This window comes from Macaca mulatta, chromosome 4 (genome assembly GCF_049350105.2).
Source record: "Macaca mulatta isolate MMU2019108-1 chromosome 4, T2T-MMU8v2.0, whole genome shotgun sequence".
Taxonomy (NCBI): domain Eukaryota; kingdom Metazoa; phylum Chordata; class Mammalia; order Primates; family Cercopithecidae; genus Macaca; species Macaca mulatta.
This window is the reverse complement of record NC_133409.1, coordinates 43,819,990-43,838,433: the sequence shown is the minus strand read 5'-3', so window position 1 is coordinate 43,838,433 and position 18,444 is coordinate 43,819,990. Positions and strand designations below refer to the sequence as shown.

General features: G+C 42.3%; 1 long non-coding RNA gene across 1 annotated transcript; it reads left to right on the top strand.

Annotated features, from left to right (window-relative positions):
• The first annotated feature begins 9,996 nt into the window (after positions 1 to 9,996).
• LOC106998131 (uncharacterized) lies at positions 9,997 to 12,535 on the top strand. The gene is made up of 2 exons (XR_013416227.1): positions 9,997 to 10,122; positions 12,342 to 12,535. It is a non-coding gene; the product is annotated as an uncharacterized LOC106998131 (long non-coding RNA).
• Positions 12,536 to 18,444: the final 5,909 nt, after the last annotated feature.

The window sequence follows — 18,444 nt, the reverse complement described above, 5'->3', positions numbered from 1 at the left end:
TGGTGCATTTCTTATTGCTTTAGTGAAGCAAATGTCTTTCAGGGATTCCTGGGAAATACAGTCAGATAGTGGATTTTCTGATCATATTTAATGAGTGTAATACATATATTTTAACATTTTCACTGCCGTGTGCCTTTTTACCCCTTCCTCAATATTTGCCAAAGTAGTTCTGGCATCTCCACCTCATTTACAGTAGGACATCAAAATGGCCAAGCGTCAAGAGCAGCATATTAGAATGACTCCGGTGGGATGCGGTGGCTCACACCTATAATTCCAGCCCTTTGGGAAGCCAAGGCAGGAGGATTGATTGAGTCCAGGAGTTCAAGACCAGCTTGGGCAACATGGCAAGATCCCGTCTCCACAAGAAAATAAGAAAATAATTAGCGGGGTGTGGTGGTGCACGCCTGTGGTCCCAGCTACTTGGGAGGCTGAGGCAGGAGGGTCCCATGAGCCCAGGAGATGGAGGTTGAAGTGAGCCGTGATCATGCCTCTGCACTCCAGCATGGGTAACACAGTGAGACCCTGTCTCAAAAAAATAAAAATAAAAAATAAAAAAAAGTATGACTCCATATTTTTTTTTCCCAGGAGGCTAAACCCCAAGTCACAGGTGAGTGCTCCAGTGTCAACAAGCTTTTCACTTTTTTTTTGAGATGGAGTCTCACTCTGTCACTCAGGCTGGAGTGCAGTAGCACAATCTCAGCTCACTACAACCTCTGCCTCCCAGGTTCAAGTGATTCTCATGCCTTAGCGTCCCGAGGAGCTGACATTGCAGGTGCCCACCACCACACCCAGCTCATTTATTTTTATTTTCAGTAGAGACGGAATTTCACCATTGTTGTCCAGGCAAGTCTCAAACTCCTCACCGCAAGTGATCCTCCTGCCTCAGCCTCCGAAAGTGCTGGGATTACAGGTGTGAGCCACCACACCTGGCCACTACACAGATTTATATTTTATCCCCTCATCACTCTCCTGGTTCAATACCCTTGAGATTCACTCTCACACATGTTCATCCATTCTTGCTAGTACTTCTTATTTTGACCCTGTAATTGTTTTGATTGTGTAAGCCCTTTCCTTCTAGAGTAGGAAATGCGTTTTCCCTCTAGACCCTTACTATTCCTAAGGCAATGAAGGATGTGGTGGCAGGTCTTGGACAGAAAAAAAGCATTGTCTTCCAAGCTACCTGACTCAGGTGAGGTTTCTGCAAAGCTTCCAGGGATTGTGGAATTTTCCTCTCTAGCAAGAAGGAGAGGACAGCTTCTTCTGGCAGAAGACTCGGGGGAATTTGTGGGTTCCAGATACTGAGGTTTATCTACCCAAATGTCACTATACCAGCAAATCACTTTTCCTGTCAAGTCCTCAGCTTTGGCATAGAATTTTTTTTCTTTCTTTCTTTTTTTTTTTTTTTTTTTAGACGGAGTCTCGCTCTTTCACCCAGGCTGGAGTGCAGTGGCATGATCTTGGCTCACTGGAACCTCTGCCTCCCGAGTTCAAGCGATTCTCCTGCCTCAGCCTCCCGGGTAGCTGGGGCTACAGGTATGTGCCACCGCACTTGGCTAAATTTTTGTATTTTTACTAGACACAGGGTTTCACCATGTTAGCCAGGATGGTCTCAATTTCCTGACTTCATGATCCGCCTGCCTCGGCCTCCCAAAGTACTGGGATTACAGGCATGAGCCACTGTGCCCAGCCCGGCATAGATTTTTTGAGGCTATGCATTCAGTCTCCTTTGCAGTTTTGCTGCTCTTACTGTTGAATCCTGGGCCTGATTTTTCAGCATATATTTCCCTATAGCTACAGGTAATGAGGATCATTTTTTCATTTCCTTCCCTTTTTTTGTTTAGTTTTTCCCCCAAAGTATAACTCACATGCAGCAAAGTACACACATCTAAATGTAGTTGCTTGATGTATATATTTATGACATACTTACACACCCTTATAACTACTGCTCAATCAAGATGCAGACCATTTCCAGCATTTCAGAAGGCTTCTTCATGCCTTCCCACAATCATCATTTCCCCCACAACGGTATCACTATTTTACTTCTTTCACCAGAAATTCATTTTCCCTATTTTTTAACCTTACCTAAATGGAGTCATGGCTTGTGATCTCTTGTTCTTCATTATGTCTGGGAGATATGTGCAAGTTGTGCAAAGCAGTAGTTCCTTTTTTTTTTTTCTGAAGCAGTCTCACTTTGTCACTCAGGCTGGAGCGCAGTGGTGCGATCTCAGCCCACTGCAACCTTCGCCTCCTGGATTCAAATGATTCCTCTGCATCAGCCTCCTGAGTAGCTAGAATGACAGGCACGTGCCACCATACCCAGCTAATTTTTGTATTTTTAGTAGAGATGGTTTCGCCATGTTGACCAGGCTAGTCTCTAACTCCTGATCTCAAGTGATCCACTTGCCTCAGCCTCCCAAAGAGCTGGGATTACAGGCATGAGCCACTATGCCTGGCCCAAAGCAGCAGTACTTGTTAATTGCTGTTTAGCATTACACAGCATATTACAATTTATTTATTTATTCTCCCATTGATGGGCATTTGGGTTATTTTCAGTTTGTGCTATTATGATAAAACGACTATGAAAATTCTTCTTTTTTTTTTGAGACAGGGTCTCACTCTGTCGACCAGGCTAGAGTGTAAGTGGCATGATCTCGACTCATTGCAACCTCTGCCTCCCACGTTCAAGCAATTCTCTCATTTCAGCCTCCTGAGTAGCCTGGACTACAGGTGCTCACCACCACACTCAGTTACTTTCTGTACTTTTTAGTAGAGACAGGGTTTCACCATGTTGCCCAGGTTGGTGAAAATTCTTATATACCACTTCTAGTGTATGTAAACACTCATTTGTTTTGGGAGTAGAATTTTTCAAGAGTAGAATTTGCTGAGTCATGTGCATATAATTTTAGATAAAAACTACCAGTTTTCCAAAGTGGTTGTACTGACTTAAACTCCTCCACCACAACATAAAATGTTCCAGGTGCTCCACATCATCGAGTACTTACTTCATGTTAACAGTCCTTTTAAGTCATTCTCATGAGAGTGTAATAGCATCAAATTATTGTTTATGCACTTCCTTGATGAATAATGACTTCATTGCCTTTTCATATGCATTTTGCCCTTCGTTTATCCTCCTTGTGAAAAGAGTTTTGGGTACAGTTTTTAAAAATTGGGCTATATGGGTTTTTTTCTTAGTGATTTGTAAGAATTTTTTTATACTCTAGATCTAAGTATTGTGTTGAACTATGTTCCAAGTTTTTGTCTTGCCTTTTAACTCTCCCAATTGTGTCTTTTGATGAACAGAAGTTCTTAATTTTAATGAAGTTCAATTTATCAGCCTTCTCTTATAGCTAGTGCCCTTTGTTCCATTTAAACCCAAGGTTATAAATAGGTTCTGTGTTTTCTCCTAGAAGCTTAATTGTTTTACCATCCTCATTTATGTCTGTGATCCACCTAGAATTAATTTGGGGGTGTAGTGTGAAGTAGAGGTCAAAGTTTTTTTTTTTCACATGGCTATCTAGCACGAATTATCAAAAAGACTATCTTTTATTTGGGAGTGTCTTTTATTATTGTTGTTGTTATTATTATTATTTGACAGAGTCTCACTCTGTCACCCAGGTTGGAGTACAGTGGCATGATCTTGGCTCACTGCAATCTCTGCCTCCCAGGTTCAAGTGATTCTCCTGCCTCAACCTCCTGAGTAGCTGTGATTACAGTCAAGCATCACTGTGCTCAGCTAATTTTTGTATTTTCAGTAGAGATAGGGTTTTGCCATGTTGGCCAGGATGGTCTTGAACTCCTTATCGCAGGTGACCTGTCTGTCTTGGCCTCCCAAAGTGCTGTGTGAACCACTGCAACAGGCCTGGGAGTATTGACTGCCATGGAGGACTCTATTTTATAGTGGGCATTGAGTTGGTAGCTACATGACATGAGTATGTTGATTTTTTTTTTTTTTTTTTTTGAGACAGAGTCTCGCTCTGTCCCCAGGCTGGAGTGGAGAAGTAGCACCATCTCCGCTTACTCTAACCTCTGCCTCCTGGATTCAAGGGATTCTCCTGCCTCAGCCTCCCGAGTAGCTGGGACTACAGGCGTGCACCAGCTAATTTTTGTATTTTTTTTTTGAGACGGAGTCTCGCTCTGTCGCCCAGGCTGGAGTGCAGTGGCTGGATCTCAGCTCACTGCAAGCTCCGCCTCCTGGATTTACGCCATTCTCCTGCCTCAGCCTCCCGAGTAGCCGGGACTACAGGCCCCACCACCTCGCCCGGCTAGTTTTTTGTATTTTTTAGTAGAGATGGAGTTTCACCGTATTAGCCAGGATGGTCTCGATCTCCTGACTTCGTGATCCGCCCATCTCGGCCTCCCAAAGTGCTGGGATTACAGGCTTGAGCCACCGCGCCCGGCCAATTTTTGTATTTTTAATAGAGATGGGGTTTCACCATGTTGACCAGGATGGTCTCAATCTCCTGACCTCATGATCCACCTGCCTTGGCCTCCCAAAGTGCTGGAATTACAGGCGTGAGCCACCGCGCCCGGCTGAGTATGTTGATTTCTTTTATCAAGAGTTTAAAAGCAGCTAACCAAAGCCAAGCCATTCTATAATTCCTTTTAAAAATAATTTTTATGGTGACTATTGCTACCTCTTCCAGTGCTAGAATACCACATATTCTTTGCCTTCTGCCTCCACCACATTCCAATCAAATGTAGACAGAGGCAATCAGGGAAGCCATTTTGTGAAGCTACCAGAGAGTATAGGCCTCTCACGTGCTACCAGTGACGGGGTTCTTTTTGCTGCCTGGCTGGTGGGTAATCCCGGTTTAGAATCCTGTCTCGAGGGCATTCTTTCCATGGCCACTTCTGTAGCCACACTTGCTTCTTCTGGGTTTCCCCCAAAGCAGAGCCTGGGCCTAGAGTTGCATGCAGATGCTTGATTTGGTATGCGATTCCAGGGAGCAGGAGTGAAGGGCCAAGGAAAGTGAAGTAGGGAAGGAGAAAAAGGCAATGCTAGATTGCATTATTGGGTTGGCCCTGTTGCAGGAGATTGGTGTTTGTTTCTGCTGACACCTGCCGACCTCTATCTGAGGGACAAAAGAGGAAGCATTCTCCCCACTGGTGGCGAGCACTTCTGGGTGCCTCAGTCAGTCCTAGTGGGCTCCTGCGTTGTCCTACACCAAGACACCACTGAAGACCATGGGCAGGAAGCAAGAGAGTGTGACCCATTCTCTCTCTCTCTCTCTCTTTTTTTTTTTTAGATTCAGTTGTGCTCTGTCACAGTCTGGAGTACAATGGCACAATCTCGGTTCACTGCAATCTTTGCCTCCTGGGTTCAGGTGATTCTCGTGCCTAGGCCTCCTGAGTAACTGAGACTACAGGCACCCATCAATAAGCCTGGCTAATTTTTGTATTTTTAGTAGAGACAAGGTTTTGCCATGTTGACCAGGCTGGTCTCGAACTCCTGATCTCAAGTGATCCACCTGCCTCAGCCTCCCAAAGTGCTGGGATTACAGGCGTGAGCCACCACACCCGGCCTGCCCACTCTTGAGGTGAGATAACGAGAGAGAAAAAGAGTAAAAGCCTATGTGGAGTACTTGCATCACAACCAGACGTGAGAAAGGAGAGGCACGCAAAAGCTTTCCAATGCATGTATTGATACATGCAGCTCCTTGCACCCAAGGACAACAATGCAGCCAGGTACCAAAAAGTATCTGAAGTCAAGTACCTGAAATGCCATAAGGTGCTTTCTCCATATCTGCATTTCTCTGTGCATCTGCTTCATTTTCATCCCTCGACAATACAGCTTTCTTTGCTTCAAAAGTACAAGATGGGTGGAAAACGACCATTTCATCTCTTTTGTGTTTACCTGTTTCCTGCTGAATAGGGCGGCCAGACTGAACCAGAGCTCTTTGTTCCAAGTCCAAATATCCTGTAAAGGAAATCTGATTGCTTCAGGTTGGGTCTGGTATCAAGGGCTAGTGGAGTAGAATCATGTTGTTCTAACACAGTTGCTAAGAATACAGTTCTATGGATTGGGTGTAGGGCAGGGTTTTTGTCTCCTGAGCTAACTCCCTTTTGGAGGGGATCGCCTTTTAAGGTATCCACTACATTAATCAAGCTCATCAAAACCTTGTTATTTCTATCTTTGGTGTAATGCTGAGAAAGTCTTACTCTACCTCATGATTGTATAAACATTCATTTTACATTGTCTTCATATATATGTTTATTTTATTTATTTATTTATTTATTTATTTATTTATTTATTTATTTTTTGAGACAGCATCTTGCTCTGTCACCTAGGCTGGAGTGCAGTGGGATGATCATGGCTCACTGCAGCCTCAAACTCCTAGGCTCAAGCGATCCTCCTGCTTCAGCCTCCTGAGTGGGTAGGATTTCAGGCGCCCACCACCACACCAGGCTATTTTTTAAAATTGTTTTTTGTATAGACAGGGTCTTGCTATGTTGCCCAGGCTGGTCTCAAGTCATCCTCCTGCATCAGCCTCCCAAAGTGTTGGGATTACAGGCATGAGCCCCTGTGCTCAGCCTTCTAATATTTTTATGATTTTAAAAATTTAAATATTTAATCCACCTGGAATCTATTTAGGTACAAATTATGCAATAAGGACCCAACTTTTGAAAATATGATTAGTTACCTCACCACCAATTATTTAATAATTCATTCTCTTCCCACTGATTTAAAATCCCAAATATTTCATATACCAAATTCATATATATACTCTCACACACACACACACACACACACACACACATGCATGCACATGGCAGTGTGTGTGTAGTACTGCTTCTGATCTTTTCCATTGCTTGGTTCATTACTATTTTAAATATATATGTAATACTTCATAAATAGTTTGAAAACAAGTACTCCCACTGATTTTAAATTTCTTTAGAGGGCCAGACACTGAGGCTCACACCTGTAATCCCAGAACTTTGGGAAATTGAGGCAGGAGGATCCCTTGAGCTCAGGAGTTCAAGACCAGCCTGGGCAATATGGCAAAACCTTGTCTCTACAAAAGATACAAAACTTAGTTGGGCGTGGTGGCATGCCTGTAGTCCTAGCTACTTGCTTGAGCCTGGGAAGTCAAGGCTGCAGTGAGCCATGATCATGCCACTGTACTCCAGCCTGGGTGACAGAGCAAGACCCTGTCTCAAAAAAATAAAAAAAATTCCTTTAGAGGAACAACTGATTACACACACACACACACACACACACACACATACATATAACTAGCAGTTTCTTATGTGTACTAGATAATGATAATAATTACAGTTTAAGAATATATATGCATGATTAAATATAAGATATATGTATTACTTTATAGCATTCATAAATTGCATATCATCAGGAAAAGATTATATCAGTATATTGATACATGTTTCTGTGTGATAGTTTCCATGGTAACCAGTTATCTTTTATTATTGTTTTAAGTAATTCCCTTCCTGAGTGAGGATTACACATATCTCTGCCCATAATAACTCACAATGCCTTTGATATGGTCTGGTTGTGTCCCCACCCAAATCTCATCTTGAATTATACTCTCATAATTCCCATGTGTTGTGGGAGGGACCCAGTGGGAGATAATTTAAATCATGGGGGCAGTTTCCCTCATACTGTTCTCGTGGTAGTGAATAAGTCTCATGAGATCTAATGGTTTTATCAGGGGTTTCTACTTCTGCATCTTCCTCATTTTCTCTGAGGCCTCCCCGCCATGACTCTGAGGCCTCCCCAGCCGTGTATAACTATAAGTCCAATTAAACCTCTTTTTCTTCCCAGTCTCAGGCATGTCTTTATCAGCAGCAGGAAAAAGGACTAATACAGTAAACTGGTACCAGTAGAGTGGGGCGTTGCTGAAAAGATACCTGAAAATGTGGAAACAACTTTGGAACTGAGTAACAGTCAGTGGTTGAAACAGTTTGGAGGCTCAGAAGAAGACAGGAAAATGTGGGAAAGTTTGGAACTTCCTAGAGACTTGTTGAATGGCTTTGACCAAAAACCTGAAGCAATATGGACAATAAGGTCCAGGCTGAGGTGGTCTCAGATGGAGATGAGGAATTTGTTGGGAACTGGAGTAAAGGTGACTCTTGTTATGTTTTAGCAAAGAGACTGGTGGCATTTTGCCCCTGCCCTAGAGATTTGAGGAACTTTGAACTTGAGAGAGATGATTTAGGGTATCTGGAGGAAGAAATTTCTTTTTTTTTTTTTTTTTTTCTGAGATGGAGTCTTGCTCTGTCACCCAGGCTGGAGTGCAGTGGGGTGATCTTGGCTCACTGCAACTTCTGCCTCCTGGGTTTAAGCAATTCTCCCACCTCAGCCTCCAGAGTAGCTGGAGGCGTGCACCACCACACCCAGCTACTTTTTGTACTTTTAGTAGAGATGGGGTTTCACCATGTTGGCCAGGCTGGTCTCGAGCTCCTGACATCAGGTGATCCTCCTGCCTCGGCCTCCCAAAGTGCTGGAATTACAGGCATGAGCCACCGCACTGGTGGAGGAAGAAATCTCTAAGCAGCAAAGCATTCAAGAGGTGACTTGAGTGCTGTTAAAGGCATTCAATTTTATAAGGGAAGCAGAGCATAAACATTTGGAAAATTTGCAGCCTGACAATGTGATAGAAAAGAAAAACCCATTTTCTGAGGAGAAATTCAAGCTGGCTGCTGAAATTTGCACAAGTAAGGAGGAGCCGAATGTTAAACCCCAAGACAATGGAGAAAATGTCTCCGGGGCACATTGGAGGTCTTCACAGCACCCCTTCCCATCACAGGCCTAGAGGCCTAGGAGAAAATGGTTTCGTTGGCCAGGCCCAGGGTCCCTGTGCTGTGTGCAGCCTAGGGACTTGGTGCCCTGTGTCCCAGCTGCTCCAACCGTGGCTGAAAGGGGCCCACATAGAGTTCAGGCCGTGGCTTCAGAGGGTGCAAGCCCCAAGCCTTGGCAGCTTCCACGTGGTGTTGAGCCTGTGAGTCAAGAATTAGGGTTTGGGAGTCTCCACGTAGATTTCAGAAAATGTATGGAAACACCTGGATGCCCAGGCAGAAGTTTGCTGCAGGGGTGATGCCCTCATGGAGAACCTCCGCTAGGGCAGTGCAGAAGGGAAATGTGGGGTCAGAGTCCCTACTGGGGCACCAACTAGTGGAGCCTTGAGAAGAGGGCCACCGTCCTCCAGACCCCAGAATAGTGGATCAACCAACAGCTTGCACTGTGCACCTGGAAAAGCCACAGACACTCAACACCAGCCTGTGAAAGCAGCTGGAGGGAGGGAGGCTGTACCCTGCAAAGTCACAGGGGTGTAGCTGCCCAAGACCATGGGAACCCACCTCTTGCATCACCATGACTTGGATGTGAGACCTGGAGTCAAAGGAGATCATTCTGGAACTTTAAAATTTGACTGCCCTGCTAGATTTCGGACTTGCAAGGGCCCTGTAACCCCTTTGTTTTGGCCAATTTCTCCCATTTGGAATGGCTGTATTTACCCAATACCTGTACACCCATTGTATCTAGAAAGTAAGAGCTTGCTTTTGATTTTACAGGCTCATAGGTGAAAGGGACTTGCCTTGTCTCAGATGAGACTTTGGACTGTGGACTTTTAAGTTAATGCTGAAATGAGTTAAGACTTTGAGGGACTGTTGGAGAGGTATGATTGGCTTTGAAATGTGTGAACATGAGATTTGGAGGGGCCAAGGGTGGAATGATATGGTTTGGCTGTGTCCCCACCCAAATCTCATCTTGGATTGTACTCCCATGATTCCCACGTGTTGTGGGAGGGACCCACTGGGAGATAATTTGAATCATGGGTGTGGGGGGTCTTTAACAGCAGCATGAAAATGGACTAATATAGCCTTCTGTGGAAAAAGCACACATTCCTGCTCCATTGATGTTGGTCTTAGACATGTGGCTTGTTTTGGCCAATGGCAGGTGAGCGGATGTGACTTATATTATGTTGAAATAAAAGTGTTGATCATTCTTGTGTGTTTTTACTAACTCTCTCCTCTTTTTCCTGTGCCCTGAGAATGGCACATCTCGGCTATTGAAGAAGACACATGGAGCGGGAGAAGAACTACCATCAACCCCATGGCTAATGAGCAACATGAATGAGATATAATCCTTCATTGTTTTAAACCATGGTGATTTGGGGGTTGTTACTGCAGCCTTCCTAGTAAATGCTGACGAGGACACCTGGCATGCTCACTGTTGACAGTCAAATTTTGACTGCAGTTATCATTTGGGTCAATCTGACTGACCTAGCTATCTTTTATAATGATCCAACGCAATTCTTTAACTCAATACTTTTTATAAATATGGCAAAAAAAGATTAATTATAATAACTGAGACCTCAATGGGCATACGGCACACAAATGTTACTCAACAGTTATCTTAAATATAGTGAAGCTGGCTGGGCGCGGTGGCTCACACCTGTAATCCCAGCACTTTGGGAGGCCAAGGTGGGCGGATCACCTGAGGTCTGGAGTTCGAGATCAGCCTGACCAACACGGAGAAACCCCATTTCTACTAAAAATACAAAATTAGCCAGGCATGGTGTTGCATCCCAGCTACTCAGGAGGCTGAGGCAGGAGAATTGTTTGAACCCAGGAGATGGAGGTTGCGATGATCTGAGATCATGCTATTGCACTCTAACCTGGGCAACAAGAGCGAAACTCCATCTGAAACACACACACACACACACACACACACACACACAGAGTCAAGCTGTTAAGCTTTCTGTAAGTAAAGGAGACATCCTTCAGCAAGATCTAGCAACGGTGACTATTATAAATATATAGTTGGCAAAAAGAGACGTAGAATCTCAAAGAAACTGAAGACCAACAGATATCTTCAGAATCTGGATTGATTCCACGGCAGTTAAGGGACAGTGCATTATCCTTGTCATTTGAGTGCTGTGGTATTATTAACATGGCTCTGATACTCTTGATCTCTGCTCCTCTTAGTGTCCTTTTGCTTCTCTTTCTGCTACCAGCTGACTTCCTTATGGTTTATTCCATACCATTTCCCTTCCTCAAAGCTTCTGCTATAACTACCATTTATGATTTTTCATACCTTTATCTTGCTCATAAGTTTGGTTTGCTCCAGGCTACTCCTGCCCCTTCCCTTCTTCTAGGTTATCTTTTAAACTTCAACTCCCACTATTAGTTGCCCCATTTCAAATTCCTGAGAGTATGATTTTGTTGAATCCGGCTCTAGTGGGTTAAATAATCTCTACCTCCAATATTCATGTTCACTTGGAACCTCAGAATGTGACCTTATTTGAAATAATGTGGGGATTTTTTGTTTTGTTTTGTTTGTTTGTTTTGAGACAGTCTCACTCTGTCACCTAGGCTGGAATGCAGTGGCATGATCATGGCTCACTGCAGCCTCGACCTCCTGAGCTCAGGCAATCCTCCCACCTCAGCCTCCCAAGTAGCTGGGACTATAGGCACATGCCATGACACCTGGCTTATTTTCGTATTTTTTTATAGAGATGGAATCTCACTATGTTGCCCAGGCTGGTCTTGAACTCCTGGGCTCAAGCAATCCTCCTGCTTCGGCCTCCCAGTGTGCTAGGATTATAGGTGTGAGCCACTGCACCCAGCCTAAAACCCAATCTTTATTGCATCTCTTTCTGCTAACCAACTGGCTTCCTTACAATAAATAATTTAATTTATTAAAATAAATATTTATTGATTGACATACATTATTTTCTTCTTTAGTAATGATTATTACTGATTAGCAGATAGTAATTTGAGCCTGAAAATTAGTGGGTTGTATCAGAACAGGCAGTAGGATAAGTTTGGCCCATGGGGTATAGTTTGCCAACTCCTGCTATAGAAGAAAGTTGCTGTTGCTTGTTCACCAAAAATCAATCTTATTTTCCTAATAGGACCCTAATTTCCTTCTGGGAACCTTTCCCCTAGCCCTACCTGTCATTGAAAATGATCAGTGTGCACACTTCCAGTAATGCCACAGAAGCATGAGGCCCTGGCTACAGTGACTGGTTCCATCTGAGTGAATATTACAGTTGCATGGGATCTACTTTTTCTGTTTTGAGACAGGGTCTTTCTGTGTCGCCCAGGCTGGAGTGCAGTGACGAGATCATGGCTCATGTAGCCTCGACCTCCAAGCCTCAAGCAATCTTCCCACCTCAGCCTCCTGAGTAGCTGGGACCACAGACACATGCCACCATACCTGGCTAATTTTTAAAATTTTGGGTAGAGACAAGGTCTCTCTAGGTTGCCCAGGCTGGTCTCAAATTCCTGGGCTCAAGTGATCCAACTGCCTCGCCCTCGCAAAGTGCTGAGATGACAGGCTGAGCCACCACACACTCTGCCTTGTTTTTCTTTTTCCACAGGAACCTGTGGTGATAAGGAAGATGTGAGCCTGGAGATACAGAAGCTACCACTGAAGCTGACACAGCAAAAGGCAGTGCCAAGGAACTAAAAGAAAACAAATTTTGATTACATTTTTGGAGTTCATGGGTCAAGCAGTTCATGACACTGAAGCTTTTCTGCTACATGAATAAATAACTTTTTCTTTGCTGTTAAAGTGGGTTTGTGCTGGCTTCTCTATCACTCACAACAACTGGATACTAACTGAGGCAATACTTCCTACCTCTTACACACATTATACCCATAAAACAGAAACAACATCTAAAATTAGATTTCAACACAACTACCAAAGCAGAAAAGTTCAAACCAACAAGTTATGGATACTGTGTTACTGAAACTACATTTCTCCTTCCAATGTGAGTATGGTGTTGGTGAACATGTTGCGTGTTGATTCTGCTAGTCTTTGTGTCCTGCACATAGGGTGTGGACTGTGTAATGAATCGTTTCTTCATTATTTTTCTCAGCTTGTATGGTTGCATCACCTCCATTCACAGAGCTCACTGTGACAGCATTTAACCTTGTCTTGGTACAAGTGTGTAATTTACATAATAGTCACCTCTGTACTTTCCTCAGTAACTTAAACAAAGGAGGCCATCACTCACCGTGCTTGCCTTTCAAATTAGATTTGATATCAAATTAAAGTCTCATTTTATTAAATTTCTGAAGCCAAAGTCTTTGACCTATGAAAGTATGTTTCAATTATGAATGGAAAAGAGAAGCTTTGTGTTATTAACAGGAAAAGAATTCAAGTGTGACGGTTGTGTCAATGCCATTGGGACATGCCAGTGCTCAATAACTCAACAGACAAGCCTACTAGACCTGCTTTACTCATTCGTGGCCCTGTTTCTTCACTTTCTACTGACTCCCACCTGTGTTTCATAATTCTCTACATTGATGTGGTTTATTACTTCTAATCGGGACCTTAAGCTAATTGTGAAACTTGTTAGAGTCTCTTGGTGTAAAATTGTCTTCATACAATTCGAATGTTATAATCTGGACCTACCAATGTGAACAAGTGAACAAATGTGCTGTTTATTTTAACCAGCAGTGCTGTTTTAGTTAGCTATTTATCTCCCAAATCTCAAAAACACTCAGTAGCTTACAATATGAAGCTGTTTTTTTTTTTTTTTTTTTCACTTATAGGTCTGTGGGTCAGATGGGGTAGCTCTGCTTCAGGTTGTAGGTCATCTCGGCTTGGCAGACTTTAAGTTAAACATAAGACTGTGTGTCTCATTTTGGGGCCCACACTGAAGGGAGAGCAGCTAGCTGGTGCATGCTGTCTTCATGGCAATCACAGGGGTGCGAGAGGCGGAGCTGAAGGACACAAGCACATTTAAGTCTTTTGTGTGTGTCATGTTCAGTGACATTCCATGTCCAGAGCCAGCTACATGGGTGGATCATGAATAGAGGGGAGAAATGCACCCCACCCACTTCAGTGAGCTTTAGGTTTACATGGCTGAGGGATGGAGGGAAGAATTTTGGACAATAATCTCATCTAGTACATATGGCTTCAATTTGTATAAACCCTGTCTCTACTCCTCCAACCCTCTGATCTCAATTGCTATTGCTAATATGCCCTGTGGGAGTGAGAGGGCTTTCTATAAGAAAGAGAATGACTTCCAGATAGCTTATTGGCCATCAATCTAGGAGCTGTTACAGCTGAGAAACATTTTGACCCAACCCTCTGGCTTCTTTGTTGATTTATTTTTCTGATACAATTCATGTTTTTAAATATTAAGCTTTAATGAAGTTAATGTGTTTTAATGCAGTAAAAAATAAAGCATATATGATTCTATCATTTGTAAATATACAATATAACTAGTAAGAAATAAGGGGTCTCATTCACACCCAGATTTATAGGACCCAGCACTATGTGCTGGGTATATAATAGAAGCTCAGTATTTGTTGATTGAAGTGCTTTTTCTTATTTACTATTGATTATTATTGATTAACATATAATAATTTGGGCCTGAAATAGACATTTCCCTTTTTAATATAATTATATATATGTGCATATCATATCATTAATATCCTCTGACTTTATTAGTGTCTGTTAACCATGTTGGAAAAAGTAAAGGTGTTTATAATGCATGCACAGAAAAATGATACGTTTGTGTTCGCTGTTTTTAGGACCAAGAAAAGATTATTGGTTGCTGTTTTCTCAGTTTTGGTGCTTTTAAAAATAAATTTTACTGTGCATATTTGAGTTTTACAACATCAACATCATGTTATGAGATACATATAGATAGTAACATGATTACTATATTCTCAGTTTTGTTTTAAAAGAATACTTGTTTCTATATCCTTTTGATGTGGTAACAGACCTCAGGAGAATATCTAAATGGATAGTTAGAAATATGTGTCAATATAAGCAAAATCAAATTTTCAAGATTGTAAGTATCAGCCAATGAAAATGCCAGTTAAAATTACTTTTAAATAGTATTTAAAATTAAAATTATGTATGATGCAGATATAAAAGATACAAATTTTTTATATAAATTACAAAATTGTTTTCTTCATGAAAGGAAAAAACTAATTCCTAGAGCTGATTTTATGAAAACTGAACGCATCATAAAACAAAAATAACTTAATTGAAAGATAGTTTGCTTTGTGTCACAGGTCATCTGTTTAGAAGAGCAATACTAAAGTAACTAAATGCCTTTTTGGGCTTCCTTCAATGATCCTGAAGTTTCAGGCTATTTCCTTTGCTTTCTTCTAGGAAACATTTATTATGGCTGAAATATGCATTAATGTTTCAAGTTATAATCATCTTGCCAGATATACTTATGGCATAAAGACAGGAAGGAAACTAATACTCATGAAGTGTCTATTATATATCTTTGGTAAGGTGTTAAAAGCAATGCCGTGTTGAGAAGAGAAATATTCCCATTTCAGAAGAGAGAAAACTAGGCTTAGAAAGTTGAAATGACAGAGTTTTTTACTCCAAAATCATGTTCTTTGGCATGAGCCAAAACCTGAGAAAACTGTCTATGGAACAGTGTAGTAAACTGGTGTGAACTCCCCTTGCAAGTTCAATAATTGCAGTGTAGTAACATCAAGTTTTATTTAGAGATAAACAAATGACTTTATGCATATGTTTTGCAACAGACAAATCACAATAGTCCAAAGTCCTACAGTGGATATTCCCCAATGCCACAGAAGAGGCCCCGAGGAACAGTTCAAATGTGCACCTACCCGCTAAATGCTCCCCAGGCATGGGCGGTCCTTCCTGGCTGGAATTTCTCTTGTGGTTATTCCTGCAGTGTCTGCAGCACTGACCTTATTCCTGTCCTCAAAATCCACTTCCTCTTCTAGTGAATCTTGTTTTTCTCATGCTTCCAGACCCACTTTCCTAGTCTAGTGACACCTCTAGACATTTTTCTGTGACATTTCTTGATTTGTAAGAATGCTTCCAAACTCCTACACCAAAATACTTTTCCCTTATTTTGTCAATGACAAACATTTAGCAAGTATTTGTTGCCTTCACAGTCTACTTCTAATCCGTGCATCCTGTCCTTAAAGAGTTTATAATCAACCTAAGGAGAAAAGCTATTCCCATAAAAATAATGAGAGCTAAAGATAATAAGTTGTGTTACAAAACTTCATAGGAGGGGCCAGGTGCGATGGCTCATGTCTGTAATCCCAGCACTTTGGGAGGCGGAGGCAGGTGGATAACCTGAGGTCAGAGCAGCCTGGCCAACATAGTGAAACCCCGTCTTTACTAAAAACACAAAAATTAGCCAGGCATGGTAGCAGGTGCCAGTAATCCCAGCTACTCGGAAGGCTGAGACGGGAGAATCACTTGAACCTGGGAGGTGGAGGTTGCAATAAGTCAAGATCGTGCCACTGCACTCTAGCCTGGGCAACAAAGCGAGACTCTGTCTCAAAAAGAGACTTCATAGGAGGGAAGGATGAACATGTACTGAGAAAGCTAAAAGTAGATGGAGCCTTGAAAGCATATGTTGACCACAGCACCCTCCCTACCACCCTGTCCCCATAATCTAACATCTTGCGCTGGTCAGCATTGAAGGACACATCAAAGATGTCAGGAACACAGAAACACAATGAGGCCATCATTCTGGAGGAACAAAGGCATCAACACACTCTTTCTCTTGTGTTGAGTCATCTTCCCTCTCATAAAGTTCCCTGCAGAGCTTTAAGAGGGTTTGTTTTCTCTTTGGACTGTGACTTTACTCTCTAAGCCCTGAGCTTATGAGAAAAGATGCCCTGACTTTGCTCTGAGCCTAAAGGGAAGACATACTTGTGGTTTCTACCTTGTCTAGCCCAGTTCACAGAGTAGATGAATATCTGGCAGAAACTTTGGTCCTAGGAATAATACATGTGCATTTCCCTGGAAAGGGCTCTGCGTCATATCTCTTTAGAGACTTTTATGCTATGCCAAGACAGTATAGCAATGGTAAATGACTAAGGGCTTGGGGTTTGAAGTCAACAGACCTGTTACGTGTCTCCGAGATGGTTGCAGTCAGTATAGCCGTGAGAGCTGAGAAAGCCCCAGAGGCCTTCAACAGAGCTAACAGCAGAATTTGGAAAAATACCAGATTATTGTTCTACTGCCCTAGAATAAGTTAGCAGACCTTGGTGCTCAGGATACCTGGGGTCTGAGACTTTCTTTGTTGCTATGTGGTTCACACATGTTCATGTGAACAATCACCTGGTGAGGTAGTAGCTTTATTTTTACAAACTAGATGAGTTAATTTGCCCACATTTATGAAACTATGACAGACTGATTGATTAAATACTTTTGGGGATGTGAATGTAAGTTCATGGTTGCACTAGTTTTTATTTAATGCAATTAAAGAATTAACAACTTGAAAGTCAAATGAATAGTTCATTTTCTCCACTGTTCTAATTTACTAATCCAAGTAAACTTTAAAGTGTATGGAGATGTTGCTGAATAAATGTGTTGCCCCTCCCAAGTCATATATTTGCATTTATAACTGGCACTATGATGTGTCTTAATCCAGTTATTACTTTTTAAAAGAAAATCAGTATAAACTTGCTGCAGTGAAATCTTACTCCAAAGTCCCTTAAATATAACTGCATGGTGGCTCTAACTCAAATGTGGTGGTGGTGGTGGTGGGGTATTATTTGGGAGGGGGTGATCTTATGAGGTCTTTTTTCCCTCCGTATCTGTGGGTTTTTTTCCCCTGAGTTAGCCCCTGGGTGACCCCACCCTGTGCCCTAAATTATACAATTATACACATGATGACCAACTACTGACTTAATCCCAGGGGCATGAGAACTTTGATCTGGCAGGTGTACAGAGGCCTTAAAGTACCCATGGATGGATATTGGGCCCTTTCAAGGCAGGTAAACCTTGCCTGTAGTTCAACAGTCTCTTCTATTTTGAGGAAATCAGTCTAATAAAGATAGTAGCAACTTTTCTCCAGTTTATAATACCATTAAGTAATTTTAATTACAAAAATTAGAAATAATCTAGAACTGTCTCCAAAATATACGTCGTAAATTCAGGAGGAAATTCAGGAGTTGTAAATTCAGGAGTGGGGCAGGGAGTGGTAGAGCTTGGAAAATCCCCATATTTGGTTCCAAGAGATGCACATATTTATTTACTTCATCTACCCTACTCCCAGTATGAAAAACATTGTGTAATTGTAAGGCCAAGCGCGGTGGCTCACACCTGTAATCCCAGCACTTTGGGAGGCCGAGGTGGGTGGATCACCTGAGGTCAGGATATCGAGACCAACCTGGCCAACATGGTGAAACCCCATCTCTACTAAAAATACCAATATTAGCTGGGCATGGTGGTGCACACTTGTAATCCCAGCTACTCGGGAGGCTGAGGCAGGAGAATCACTTGAACCCTGGTGGCAGAGGTTGCAGTGAGCCAAGATCGTGCCATTGCACTCCAGCCTGGGCAACAGAGTCAAACTCTGTCTCAAAAAAAACAAAACAAACAAACAAAAAGAAAAACATTATGTAATTGTTATGCTGTGGTATTTCAACTTAGTAGTGAAGAATGTTTTTACCTTCTTTAGGAAAAGAAAACTGAAAAGATATTATGTATCCACATTACAATTTCATTGA